This window comes from Oncorhynchus gorbuscha, unplaced genomic scaffold, assembly GCF_021184085.1.
Source record: "Oncorhynchus gorbuscha isolate QuinsamMale2020 ecotype Even-year unplaced genomic scaffold, OgorEven_v1.0 Un_scaffold_2077, whole genome shotgun sequence".
Taxonomy (NCBI): domain Eukaryota; kingdom Metazoa; phylum Chordata; class Actinopteri; order Salmoniformes; family Salmonidae; genus Oncorhynchus; species Oncorhynchus gorbuscha.
Genome location: NW_025746673.1, coordinates 21407 through 35000, shown reverse-complemented (window position 1 = coordinate 35000; position 13594 = coordinate 21407). Strand labels below are relative to the sequence as shown.

Sequence of the window (13594 nt, the reverse complement as noted above, 5' to 3'; positions counted from 1 at the left end):
GTAGACTTCAGTGGTCCTCCTAACAGTATAATGTCTTAGCTGTAGACTACAGTGGTCCTCCTAACAGTATAATGTCTTAGCTGTAGACTTCAGTGGTCCTCCTAACAGTATAATGTCTTAGCTGTAGACTTCAGTGGTCCTCCTAACAGTACAGTATAATGTCTTAGCTGTAGACTACAGTGGTCCTCCTAACAGTACAGTATAATGTCTTAGCTGTAGACTTCAGTGGTCCTCCTAACAGTATAGTATGAGGTCTTAGCTGTAGACTACAGTGGTCCTCCTAACAGTACAGTATAATGTCTTAGCTGTAGACTACAGTGGTCCTCCTAACAGTACAGTATAATGTCTTAGCTGTAGACTTCAGTGGTCCTCCTAACAGTATAATGTCTTAGCTGTAGACTTCAGTGGTCCTCCTAACAGTATAATGTCTTAGCTGTAGACTTCAGTGGTCCTCCTAACAGTATAATGTCTTAGCTGTAGACTTCAGTGGTCCTCCTAACAGTATAATGTCTTAGCTGTAGACTTCAGTGGTCCTCCTAACAGTATAATGTCTTAGCTGTAGACTACAGTGGTCCTCCTAACAGTATAATGTCTTAGCTGCAGATTCAGTGGTCCTCCTAACAGTATAATGTCTTAGCTGTAGACTACAGTATAATGTCTTAGCTGTAGACTTCAGTGGTCCTCCTAACAGTACAGTATAATGTCTTAGCTGTAGACTTCAGTGGTCCTCCTAACAGTACAGTATAATGTCTTAGCTGTAGACTACAGTGGTCCTCCTAACAGTATAATGTCTTAGCTGTAGACTTCAGTGGTCCTCCTAACAGTATAATGTCTTAGCTGTAGACTACAGTGGTCCTCCTAACAGTATAATGTCTTAGCTGCAGATTCAGTGGTCCTCCTAACAGTATAATGTCTTAGCTGTAGACTTCAGTGGTCCTCCTAACAGTACAGTATAATGTCTTAGCTGTAGACTTCAGTGGTCCTCCTAACAGTACAGTATAATGTCTTAGCTGTAGACTACAGTGGTCCTCCTAACAGTATAATGTCTTAGCTGTAGACTTCAGTGGTCCTCCTAACAGTATAATGTCTTAGCTGTAGACTTCAGTGGTCCTCCTAACAGTACAGTATAATGTCTTAGCTGTAGACTACAGTGGTCCTCCTAACAGTACAGTATAATGTCTTAGCTGTAGACTTCAGTGGTCCTCCTAACAGTATAGTATAATGTCTTAGCTGTAGACTTCAGTGGTCCTCCTAACAGTACAGTATAATGTATTAGCTGTAGACTTCAGTGGTCCTCCTAACAGTATAGTATAATGTCTTAGCTGTAGACTACAGTGGTCCTCCTAACAGTATAGTATAATGTCTTAGCTGTAGACTTCAGTGGTCCTCCTAACAGTACAGTATGAGGTCTTAGCTGTAGACTTCAGTGGTCCTCCTAACAGTATAATGTCTTAGCTGTAGACTTCAGTGGTCCTCCTAACAGTACAGTATGAGGTCTTACCCGCAGCACATTTTAGTTTGGTGAGGACAGATTGGTTCTGACTGTCTCTCTCTCCTCGTTGCTAGAAGAACAAGCAAGCGAGAGTTAAGTCAGTGACTTTCTCTCAGTGTGAAGGCTATATTAGAGAGTCTACTATACACACACAACAATTTAAAAAGGAGAACATCTATTGAACAAATTCTTATACTGCTTGATTTTACAAGTTTCTCTCACTCGGAAGGTACGATGTAAAGGTTATATTTCATGTCATTCAGTACTAACCTCAGCTATCTCTGGAGTGGATTCTGCCTTGCTCACGTAGCTAAGTACATGGGACCAGTTCTGGAGGTAAACGCTAACCTAGCGAGAGAGAAATACACAGAAAGGGAGAGAGAGAGAGACAGAGACAGGAGAGAGACAGAGGAGAGAAAAGGTTTGAGAAACCTTTCAAGGATGTTAGGTCAAGACAAGCCACGTTTATAGACTTGACCAAGTGAAGACACAACTTGACGATAAAAGTTGACATGAACATTCATTTCGGAGGCACCATGTTGATGATGTCATAGTACCTTGATGACATTCAGACACATGTTGATGATGTCATAGTACCTTGACATTCAGACACATGTTGATGATGTCATAGTACCTTGATGACATTCAGACACATGATGATGTCATAGTACCTTGATGACATTCAGACCATGTTGATGATGTCATAGTACCTTGATGACATTCAGACACATGTTGATGATGTCATAGTACCTTGATGACATTCAGACACATGTTGATGATGTCATAGTACCTTGATGACATTCAGACACATGTTGATGATGTCATAGTACCTTGATGACATTCAGACACATGTTGATGATGTCATAGTACCTTGATGACATTCAGACACATGTTGATGATGTCATAGTACCTTGATGACGTTCAGACACATGTTGATGATGTCATAGTACCTTGATGACATTCAGACACATGTTGATGATGTCATAGTACCTTGATGACGTTCAGACACATGTTGATGACATGCTTGGCACTAGTGCAGTAGTCTCGGGCTCGGCTGTAACACTTCAGGGCATTGCTGAGATCTCCACAGTCTAAATAGTGGTCCCCAAGGTCATCGTGACCCCGCCTGAACAGACAGAGAGGGGAGGGGAGAGGGAGGAGAGGAAGAGAGGGGAGGAGGAGACGGGGAGGGAGGGGAGAGCGTTGAGGATGAGAGAGAGGGGGAGGAAGGAGGAGAGAGAGAGGGGGAGGGAGGATGAGAGAGGCAGGGGAGGGGAGGAGAGAGGGGGAGGAGAGAGAGAGGGAGGGGGATCCAGAGAGAGAACTTGTTGAGTAGTAGACTGGTTCCATTTGGGTTTTGAGGCCCTTCCTCTCCCCTACCACATCACTGGCTGTGTCCACATCCTCCAACCTTATCCCAAAGTGTTCACTTTATTTAACCAGGTAGGCTAGTTGAGAACAAGTTCTCATTTGCAACTGCGACCTGGCCAAGATAAAGCAAAGCAATTCAACACATAGAACAACACAGAGTTACACATGGAATAAACAAAACGTAGTCAATAATACAGTAGAACAAAAGAAACCAAAAAGTCTATATACAGTGAGTGTAAATGAGGTAAGATAAGGGAGGTAAGGCAATAAACAGGCCATGGTGGCGAAGTAATTACAATATAGCAATTAAACACTGGAATGGTAGATGTGCAGAAGATGAATGTGCAAGTAGAGATACTGGGGTGCAAAAGGAGCAAAATAAATAAATAAATATCAGTATGGGGATGAGGTAGGTGGGCTGTTTACAGATGGGCTATGTACAGGTGCAGTGATCTGTGAGCTGCGCTGACAGCTGGTGGTTAAAGCTAGTGAGGGAGATGTGAGTCTCCAGCTTCAGAGATTTTTGCAGTTGGTTCCAGTCATGGGCAGCAGAGAACTGGAAGGAACCCACTGTTCCTAGGCCGTCATTGAAAATAAGAATTTGTTCTTAACTGACTTGCCTGGTTAAATAAAGGTAAAAAAATAAATTAAATAAAAATTTAAAAATGTTGTCCGAGTTCCATCTCCACTGCTTGTGACACAGTCGAGCTCCATCTCCACTGCTTGTGACACAGTGAAAACAATGTCTACTTGAGTTCCCCCCGTAGCTAGTTACCTGATGCTCTCTTTGATGGAGTTTCCTTGTAGTTCTTGAGGTCAGTGTCCAGCTTCTCCAGTTTGAGAAGGGCCTTTTTCCTGGTGCTCTCTGCCCAGGCTGTGTCCAGGAGAGGGCCTCCGCCGGCCCATCAGGCACCGCGTCAGGGACACCCTGCACCTGTCTGGGAATAGACAGAGATGTTAGGGTCGTATGCACACATGTGGGATCTCTCACACACACACACTTTGTACCTTATATAGGCTCCACTTCACACACACTCTTTCTCCTCACCGCTTGGCGTTGGTGAGTCTGCGGTGGATCTCCTCGTAGACGTCTACGTTGAAGGTCCTCTGGACGAAGGACAGGGCCATCTTCAGGGCCTCGGCACGGAGCTGGGGACAATGTTGTGCTATGAACTGCAGTCTCTCAATACGCATCAGACCGCTGTAGCTGGACGCAAACTGCTCCAGGTCCTAGAGAGGGAGACCAAGAGAGAGGAAAGACAGGGAGACCAGGAGAGATGAAAGACAGGGAAGACCAGGAGAGATGAACGACAGGGAGACCAGGAGAGATGAACGACAGGGAGACCAGGAGAGATGAACGACAGGGAGACCAGGAGAGATGAACGACAGGGAGACCAGGAGAGATGAAAGACAGGGAGACCAGGAGAGATGAAAGACAGGGAGACCAGGAGAGGAAAGACAGGGAGACCAGGAGAGGAAAGACAGGGAGACCAGGAGAGATGAACGACAGGGAGACCAGGAGAGATGAACGACAGGGAGACCAGGAGAGATGAAAGACAGGGAGACCAGGAGAGATGAACGACAGGGAGACCAGGAGAGGAAAGACAGAGACAAAAGAGATATTGAGAGAGAGACAGCAAGAGGCAGTGAGACAGGGAGATTGAGAGAGAGACAGAGAGAGGCAGTGAGACAGGGTGATTGAGAGAGAGACAGAGAGCGAGAGGCAGTGAGACAGGGAGATTGAGAGAGAGAGAGAAAGAGACAAAACAGTGAAAAGATAACACATGATAGGAGTTGACCACCATGTGACAAACTGACTTCATTTAGTTCAGTGTTCAGCATAGAATATAGAGGAACTACAAAGCTAAGGAAGATACGGTCAGTAACTTCCCAGTGCTAGCTTAGTGCTATAGTAAGGTACCAGTGCTAGGGCTAGCTTAGTGCTATAGTAAGGTACCAGTGCTAGGGCTAGCTTAGTGCTATAGTAACATGCTAGGGCTAGCTTAGTGCTATAGTAATGTACCAGTGCTAGCTTAGTGCTATAGTAACGTGCTAGGGCTAGCTTAGTGCTATAGTAATGTACTAGGGCTAGCTTAGTGCTATAGTAAGGTACCAGTGCTAGGACTAGCTTAATGCTATAGTAACGTGCTAGGGCTAGCTTAGTGCTATAGTAACGTGCTAGGGCTAGCTTAGTGCTATAGTAAGGTACCAGTGCTAGGGCTAGCTTAGTGCTATAGTAACGTGCTAGGGCTAGCTTAGTGCTATAGTAACGTGCTAGGGCTAGCTTAGTGCTATAGTAACGTGCTAGGGCTAGCTTAGTGCTATAGTAACGTGCTAGGGCTAGCTTAGTGCTATAGTAAGGTACCAGTGCTAGGGCTAGCTTAGTACTATAGTAACGTGCTAGGGCTAGCTTAGTGCTATAGTAATGTGCTAGGGCTAGCTTAGTGCTATAGTAAGGTACCAGTGCTAGGGCTAGCTTAGTGCTATAGTAACGTACTAGGGCTAGCTTAGTGCTATAGTAACGTGCTAGGGCTAGCTTAGTGCTATAGTAACGTACTAGGGCTAGCTTAGTGCTATAGTAATGTACTAGGGCTAGCTTAGTGCTATAGTAACGTGCTAGGGCTAACTTAGTGCTATAGTAAGGTACCAGTGCTAGGGCTAGCTTAGTGCTATAGTAATGTGCTAGGGCTAGCTTAGTGCTATAGTAACGTGCTAGGGCTAGCTTAGTGCTATAGTAATGTACCAGTGCTAGTTTAGTGCTATAGTAAGGTACCAGTGCTAGCTTAGTGCTATAGTAATGTACCAGTGCTAGGGCTAGCTTAGTGCTATAGTAAGGTACCAGTGCTAGTTTAGTGCTATAGTAATGTACCTGTGCTAGGGCTAGCTTAGTGCTATAGTAACATACCAGTGCTTGGGCTAGCTTAGGGCTATAGTAATGTACCAGTGCTAGGGCTAGCTTAGTGCTATAGTAACGTACCAGTGCTAGGGCTAGCTTAGTGCTATAGTAACGCCCCAGTGCTAGGGCTAGCTTAGTGCTATAGTAACGTACCAGTGCTAGGGCTAGCTTAGTGCTATAGTAACGTACCAGTGCTAGGGCTAGCTTAGTGCTATAGTAACACCCCAGTGCTAGGGCTAGCCAGTGCTATAGTAACGTACCAGTGCTAGCTTAGTGCTATAGTAACGTACCAGTGCTAGCTTAGTGCTATAGTAACGTACCAGTGCTAGCTTAGTGCTATAGAAACGTACCAGTGCTAGCTTAGTGCTATAGTAACGTACCAGTGCTAGCTTAGTGCTATAGTAACGTACCAGTGCTAGCTTAGTGCTATAGTAACGTACCAGTGCTAGCTTAGTGCTATAGTAACGTACCAGTGCTAACTTAGTGCTATAGTAACGTACCAGTGCTAACTTAGTGCTATAGTAACATACCAGTGCTAGCTTAGTGCTATAGTAACATACCAGTGCTAGCTTAGTGCTATAGTAACATACCAGTGCTAGCTTAGTGCTATAGTAACATACCAGTGCTAGCTTAGTGCTATAGTAACGTACCAGTGCTAACTTAGTGCTATAGTAACGTACCAGTGTGGGGTTTTCCACCACATAGTTGGTGTCTGGAGCATTCTGCTGGTCTTCCTGGGGGTCAGCATCGATCTGCATTGGCTCAACAGCCCCCTGGAGGAGAGAGGGATGGGAGAGAGAGGAGAGAGAAGATGAGATGGAGAGAGAGTGAGCGTGGGAGATGGAGAGAGAGAGCGAGGGAGATGGAGAGCGGGGGAGATGGAGAGATGGGTAGAGAGAGGGATGGAAGGGAGGGGGAGAGAGAAGGTGAGATGGAGAGGGAGCGAGCGAGCGAGTGGGGGAGAAAGAAGGGGAGATGGAAAGAGAGAGCAGGAGAGAGGGATGGGAGAGAGAAGATGAGACGGAGATGAGAGTGAGCGTGGGAGACCTTAAAACAACTCCATATATCAGAGCTTCGCTCTGTCTGCTCTGGTGGTCCTACCTCTGGGAGCAGGGAGCATGCTGAGAGGCTGGAGCTGAGGACATAGTCCCCTGCAGTGAACGCTGACAGCTGATTGGGTCTGCTGCTGCTATGGGAGGTACAGGGAAGCTCTGAGGCCGAGGTCTGGGCCAAGCTAGGCCTACTCTTTCCCCTGTCTGTGGCCATGGCCCTGTCTCTTTCGCTGTCCTGAGCCTGAGCTTGTTCTGCCCCTGCGGCAACCTCCAGCTCTGACACTGAGCTGTCCTGGAGGAGGGAGGTGAGGCGGGAGATGGGGAGATGGAGGGAGGGGAGGCGGGAGATGGGAGTTGGAGGGGAGGCAGGAGAGGGGAGATGCAGGGAAGGAAGGGGGGTGGAGGAGAGGGGGAGATGCAGGGAAGGAAGGGGGGTGGAGGGAGAGGGGGAGATGGAGGGGAGGCGGGAGAGGGTGAGATGCAGGGGAAGGAAGGAAGGGGGGGGGGGCAGAAGAGTGATCTCTGTCCTTGATGACTTAAAGCACTTCGCATGATAAGTCATGTCAGTTGGCTAGCCAGAACTCTCACCACATTAGCTGGATGTTATTTGAGGTTGTGTATTGTAAGTAATCACCTACCTCCTCATGCCTTTTGCACACAGTGTATATAGACTCTTTAAAAAAATTATACTGTGTTATTGACTTGTTTATTGTTTACTCCATGTGTAACTGTGTTGCTGTCTGTTCACCCTGCTACGCTTTATCTTGGCCAGGTCGCAGTTGTAAATGAGAACTTCTTCTCAACTAGCCTACCTGGTTAAATAAAGGTGAAATAAAAATAAAATATATTTTTTAAACTACATGACCAAAAGTATGTGGACACCCCCTCGTCAAACATCTTATTCCAAAATCATGGGTATTAATATGGAGTTGGTCCCCCTTTTGTTGCTACAACAGCCTCCACTCTTCTGGGAAGGCTTTCCACTAGATGTTGGAACATTGCTGCAGGGACTTGCTTCCATTCAGCCACAAGAACATTAGTGAGGTTGGGTGATTATGTTGGGCGATTAGGCCTGGCTCGCAGTGGGCGTTCAAATTCATCCCAAAGTAATTCGATGGGCTTGAGGTCAGGGCTCTGTGTAGGCTAGTCAAGTTCTTCCACACCGATCGACAAACCATTTCTGTATGGACCTCGCTTGGTGCACGGGGAAATTGTCATGCTGAAACAGGAAAGGGCCTTCCCCAAACTGTTGCCACAAAAAAACAATCTGTGCTGTTGCGTAAACATTTCCCTTCACTGTAACTAAGGGGCCTAGCCTGAACCATGAAAAACAGCCCCATACCATTATTCTTTCTCCACCAAACTTTACAGTTGGCACTATGCTTTGGGACAGGTAACATTCTCCTTGCATCCACCAAACTGTACAGTTGGCACTATGCTTTGGGACAGGTAACATTCTCCTTGCATCCACCAAACTTTACAGTTGGCACTATGCTTTGGGACAGGTAACATTCTCCTTGCATCCACCAAACTTTCAGTTGGCACTATGCTTTGGGACAGGTAACATTCTCCTTGCACCCACCAAACCCAGTTGGACTGCCAGAAGGTGAAGTGTGATTCATCACTCCAGAGAACACGTTTCCACTGCTCCAGATTCCAATGGCTGTGAGCTTCACACCACTCAACAAAAACATTTAATGGGTTTCCATGGCCGAGCAGTCGCACACCAAGATCACAATGCCAAGCGTCACCATGGAAACCCATAGATTTTTTAAAAATGTAACCTTTATTTAACCAGGCAAGTCAGTTACGAACAAATTCTTATTTACAATGACAGCCTACCCCGGCTGACCCGAACGACGCTGGGCCAATTGTGCACCGCCCTATGGGACTTGGTCGGTTGTGATACAGCCTGGAAACAAACCAGGGTCTGTAGTGACACCTCTAGCACCAAGATGCAGTGCCTTAGACCGCTGCGCCACTCGAGAGCCCATGAAGCTTCCGACGAACAGTTCTTGTGCTGACGTTGCTTCTAGAGGCAGTTTGGAACTTAGTAGTGCTTCAGTGGTCCCAGTCTGATCTTGTGAGGCCTACAACTTTGCATCCGAGTCGTTGTTGCTCTTAAGACATTTTCACTTCACAATATCAGCACTTACATTTGTCCAGGGCAGCTCTAGCTTGGTAGAAATTTTACAAACTGACTTGTTGGAATAGTGGCATCTTATGACGGTGCCATGTTAAGTCACTGAGCTCTTCAGTACGGGCCATTCTACTGACAATGTTTGTCTATGTAGATTGCATGGATTTTATTTAATAGAGATTGCATGGCTGTGTGCTCGATTTTATACACCTGTCAGCAATGGGTGTGGCTCAAATAGCAGAATCCACTAATTTGAAGAGGTGTCCACATACATTTGGTGATGTAGTATATATTTGTTGCTGTACAAACAAGGTGGGTCACACATGTGAATTGGTGGAAGAAGCCAGGTCTGAGACATTGAAGAAACATGTCCTGCTTCTTGCACAAAAGGGATGTCAATTAATGCGTTGTCTCTAAATGAACAGCGCCTAAACTGAACTGCAAGAGTTGGTGAAAGGTTTCAGGGTGACAGTAACTTCTGCCAGTCCGGTGGATGTTGTTTATCTAGTTGATTATAACAGACAATTTAAAAAGTGTTTCCATGGCAATCTTCTCTAGCTAACTACATTTTTATTTTAGCTAGCTAAATGGCTTGCATTTTAGGTGTCTACGCTAACGTTTGACACAGATGTAGCTATGCTAGTAAGGAATTAGGAACTGCAGTCAGGTTTCTTTTTAAATGAGCAAATTACAGCAACGACTCAACGAGCCATCAAACTGTCTGTTTACATTTTATATAACTAATTTAGCTACACTTGTTTGTTTTTAAAAAATCCGCCGACTAGTTAGCTATATCTATCAAACAAATTGAAGATTTATAATCTATAATAAACCTAGTTCAATCCGCCCTAACGCTAAATTTATTAGCTAATAAGGACTAACTTGATGTTGAGACCCCAGCATAGCTTCTTAGCTAACATTAGCTAGCGAGATTAGCTTGTTAGCTTGAAAACACTTTGTTAGAGGACCAAATAGATCAACTCAATCTAAACAAAAAATATATAGTCATTCAAACGTGTTCCCGGTTATATAAACTGCTGAGAAACAATTTTGAAAACACAAGTTTACCTGAAAGTTAAAGACCTGTACGGGCAGAGGCATCTCCTTCTCTGCCGACACAAACACAATAATCACATCCGGGGTATGGGAGTGCAACTTGTATCTCAATCCCCGTGGAGCAAAAGTCACTGCCTAAAATCAAAATATGGCTGGCTGGAACAAGCCCAACTTTGGCGCTGTTATGAAACATTTTAATACCCACAGTCATACATTATCATACATGGTTATAAGACCTCGTATATAAAGTACACCGGATTCGAGAAGTATTCAGACCCCTACACTTTTTCCACATTTTGTTACGTGACAGCCTTATTCCCTCAAAACCAAGAATTCCTGATTAGTCAGGGAAAATCCCATGTCTGGTTGACTGTGAGCATCAGAAATGTCACCCTAATCCCTCTATACAGTGCATTCAGAAAGTATTCAAACCCCTTGACTTTTTCCATATTTTGTTATGTTATTCAGTTGATTGGACATGATTTGGAAAGGCACACACCTGTCTATATAAGGTCCCACAGTTGATTGGACATGATTTGGAAAGGCACACACCTGTCTATAAAAGGTCCCACAGTTGATTGGACATGATTTAGAAAGGCACACACCTGTCTATATAAGGTCCCACAGTTGATTGGACATGATTTGGAAAGGCACACACCTGTCTATATAAGGTCCCACAGTTGATTGGACATGGTTTGGAAAGGCACACACCTGTCTATATAAGGTCCCACAGTTGATTGGACATGGTTTGGAAAGGCACACACCTGTCTATATAAGGTCCCACAGTTGATTGGACATGATTGGGAAAGGCACACACCTGTCTATATAAGGTCCCACAGTTGATTGGACATGATTTGGAAAGGCACACACCTGTCTATAAAAGGTCCCACAGTTGATTGGACATGATTTGGAAAGGCACACACCTGTCTATAAAAGGTCCCACAGTTGATTGGACATGATTTGGAAAGGCACACACCTGTCTATATAAGGTCCCACAGTTGATTGGACATGATTTGGAAAGGCACACACCTGTCTATATAAGGTCCCACAGTTGATTGGACATGATTTAGAAAGGCACACACCTGTCTATATAAGGTCCCACAGTTGATTGGACATGATTTGGAAAGGCACACACCTGTCTATATAAGGTCCCACAGTTGATTGGACATGATTTGTCCCCACAGTTGATTGGACATGATTTGGAAAGGCACACACCTGTCTATAAAAGGTCCCACAGTTGATTGGACATGATTTGGAAAGGCACACACCTGTCTATAAAAGGTCCCACAGTTGATTGGACATGATTTGGAAAGGCACACACCTGTCTATAAAGGTCCCACAGTTGATTGGACATGATTTGGAAAGGCACACACCTGTCTATATAAGGTCCCACAGTTGATTGGACATGATTTAAAAGGCACACACCTGTCTATATAAGGTCCCACAGTTGATTGGACATGATTTGGAAAGGCACACACCTGTCTATAAAAGGACCCACAGTTGATTGGACATGATTTGGAAAGGCACACACCTGTCTATAAAAGGTCCCACAGTTGATTGAACATGATTTGAAAGGCACACACCTGTCTATATAAGGTCCCACAGTTGATTGGACATGATTTGGAAAGGCACACACCTGTCTATAAAAGGTCCCACAGTTGATTGGACATGATTTGGAAAGGCACACACCTGTCTATAAAAGGTCCCACAGTTGATTGGACCACACACCTGTCTATAAAAGGTCCCACAGTTGATTGAACATTATTTGGAAAGGCACACACCTGTCTATATAAGGTCCCACAGTTGACAGTGAATGTCAGAATAAAAACCAAGCCATGAGGTCGAAGGAATTGTTTCGAGGCACAGATCTGGGGAAGGGTACCAAAACATTTCTGCAGCATTGAAGGTCCCCAAGAACACAGTGGCCTCCATCATTCTTAAATTGAAGAAGTTTGGAACCACCAAGACTCTACCTAGAGCTGGCCGCCCGGCCAAACTGAGCAATCAGGGGAGAAGGGCCTTGATCAGGGGGATGACCAAGAACCCAATGATCACTCTGACAGAGCTCCAGAGTTCCTCTGTGTAGATGGGAGAACCTTCTAGAAGGATAACCATCTCTGCAACACTCCACCAATCAGGCCATTATGGTAGAGTGGCCAGACAGAAGCCACTCCTCATTAAAAGGCTCATGACAGTCCGCTTGGAGTTTGTCATAAAGCACCTAGAGGACTCTCATACCGTGAGAAACAAGATTCTCTGGTCTGATGAAACTGAATGCCAAGTGTCAGGTCTGGAGGAAACCTGTCACCATCCCTACGGTGAAGCATGGTGGTAGCAGCACCATGCTGTAGGGATGTTTTTCAGCAGAAGGGACTGGGAGACTAGTCAGGATCGAGGCAAAGATGAATGGCCCAAAGTACAGAGATATCCTTAATAAAAACCTGCTCCATATAACTCAGGACCTCAGATTGGGGAGAAGGTTCACCTTCCAACAGGACAACGACCCTAAGCACACAGCCAAGACAACACAGGAGTGGCTTCGGGACAAGTCTCTGAATGTTCTTGAGTTTCCCGGACTTGAACCCAATCGGATATCACTGGAGTGACCTGAAAATAGGTGTCTGACAGAGTTTGACAGGATCTCCAGAGAGGAACGGGAGAAACTCCCCAAATGCAGGTGTGCCAAACTTGTAGCATCATACCCAATAAGACTCAAGGCTGTTATCGATGCCAAAGGGGCTTGAACAAAGTACTGAGTAAAGGGTCTGCATACTTATGTAAATGTCATATTTCCATTTTTTTACATTTGAATACATTTGAAAAAATATCTAAAAACCTGCTTTTGCTTTGTCATTATGGGGCACCTGTGTGTCAGTATAACTGGGGATAGTTAGTCTACTGGAGGCACACACAGCGTATGGATCTGTGCAAACTGCTACAGAAAGTGTATACATTTGACCCTACGGACAGGAAGGGTTTTCAAGAGCTTATAAGTACTATACGGAATGAAAATATAGAAACTCAACATAGTAAAATCAGTTAAATTGTTGTGAGTTATAGTTCATATAAGGAAATCAGTCAATTTAAATATATTCATTAGGCCCTAATCTATGGATTTCACATGACTGGGAATACAGATATGCATCTGTTGGTCACACATACCTCTAATGGGCCTCAGGATCTCATCACTGTATTTTTCTGCATTCAAAATGCCATCGATAAAATGCAATTGTGTTCGTTGTCCGTAGCTTATGCCTGACCATACCATAACCCCACCGCCACCATGGGGACCTCTGTTCACATCGTTGACATCAGTAAACACCATACCATAACCCCACCGCCACCATGGGGACCTCTGTTCACATCGTTGACATCAGTAAACACCATACCATAACCCCACCGCCACCATGGGGACCTCTGTTCACATCGTTGACATCAGTAAACACCATACCATAACCCCACCGCCACCATGGGGACCTCTGTTCACATCGTTGACATCAGTAAACACCAGACCATAACCCCACCGCACCATGGGGACCTCTGTTCACATCGTTGACATCAGTAAACACCATACCATAACCCCACCG

General features: G+C 45.1%; 1 pseudogene; it reads right to left on the bottom strand.

Annotated features, from left to right (window-relative positions):
- The window catches only part of LOC124024925, a 24831-nt pseudogene extending 14726 nt beyond the window's left edge, over positions 1–10105 (bottom strand).
- Between the last annotated feature and the right edge of the window lie 3489 nt (positions 10106–13594).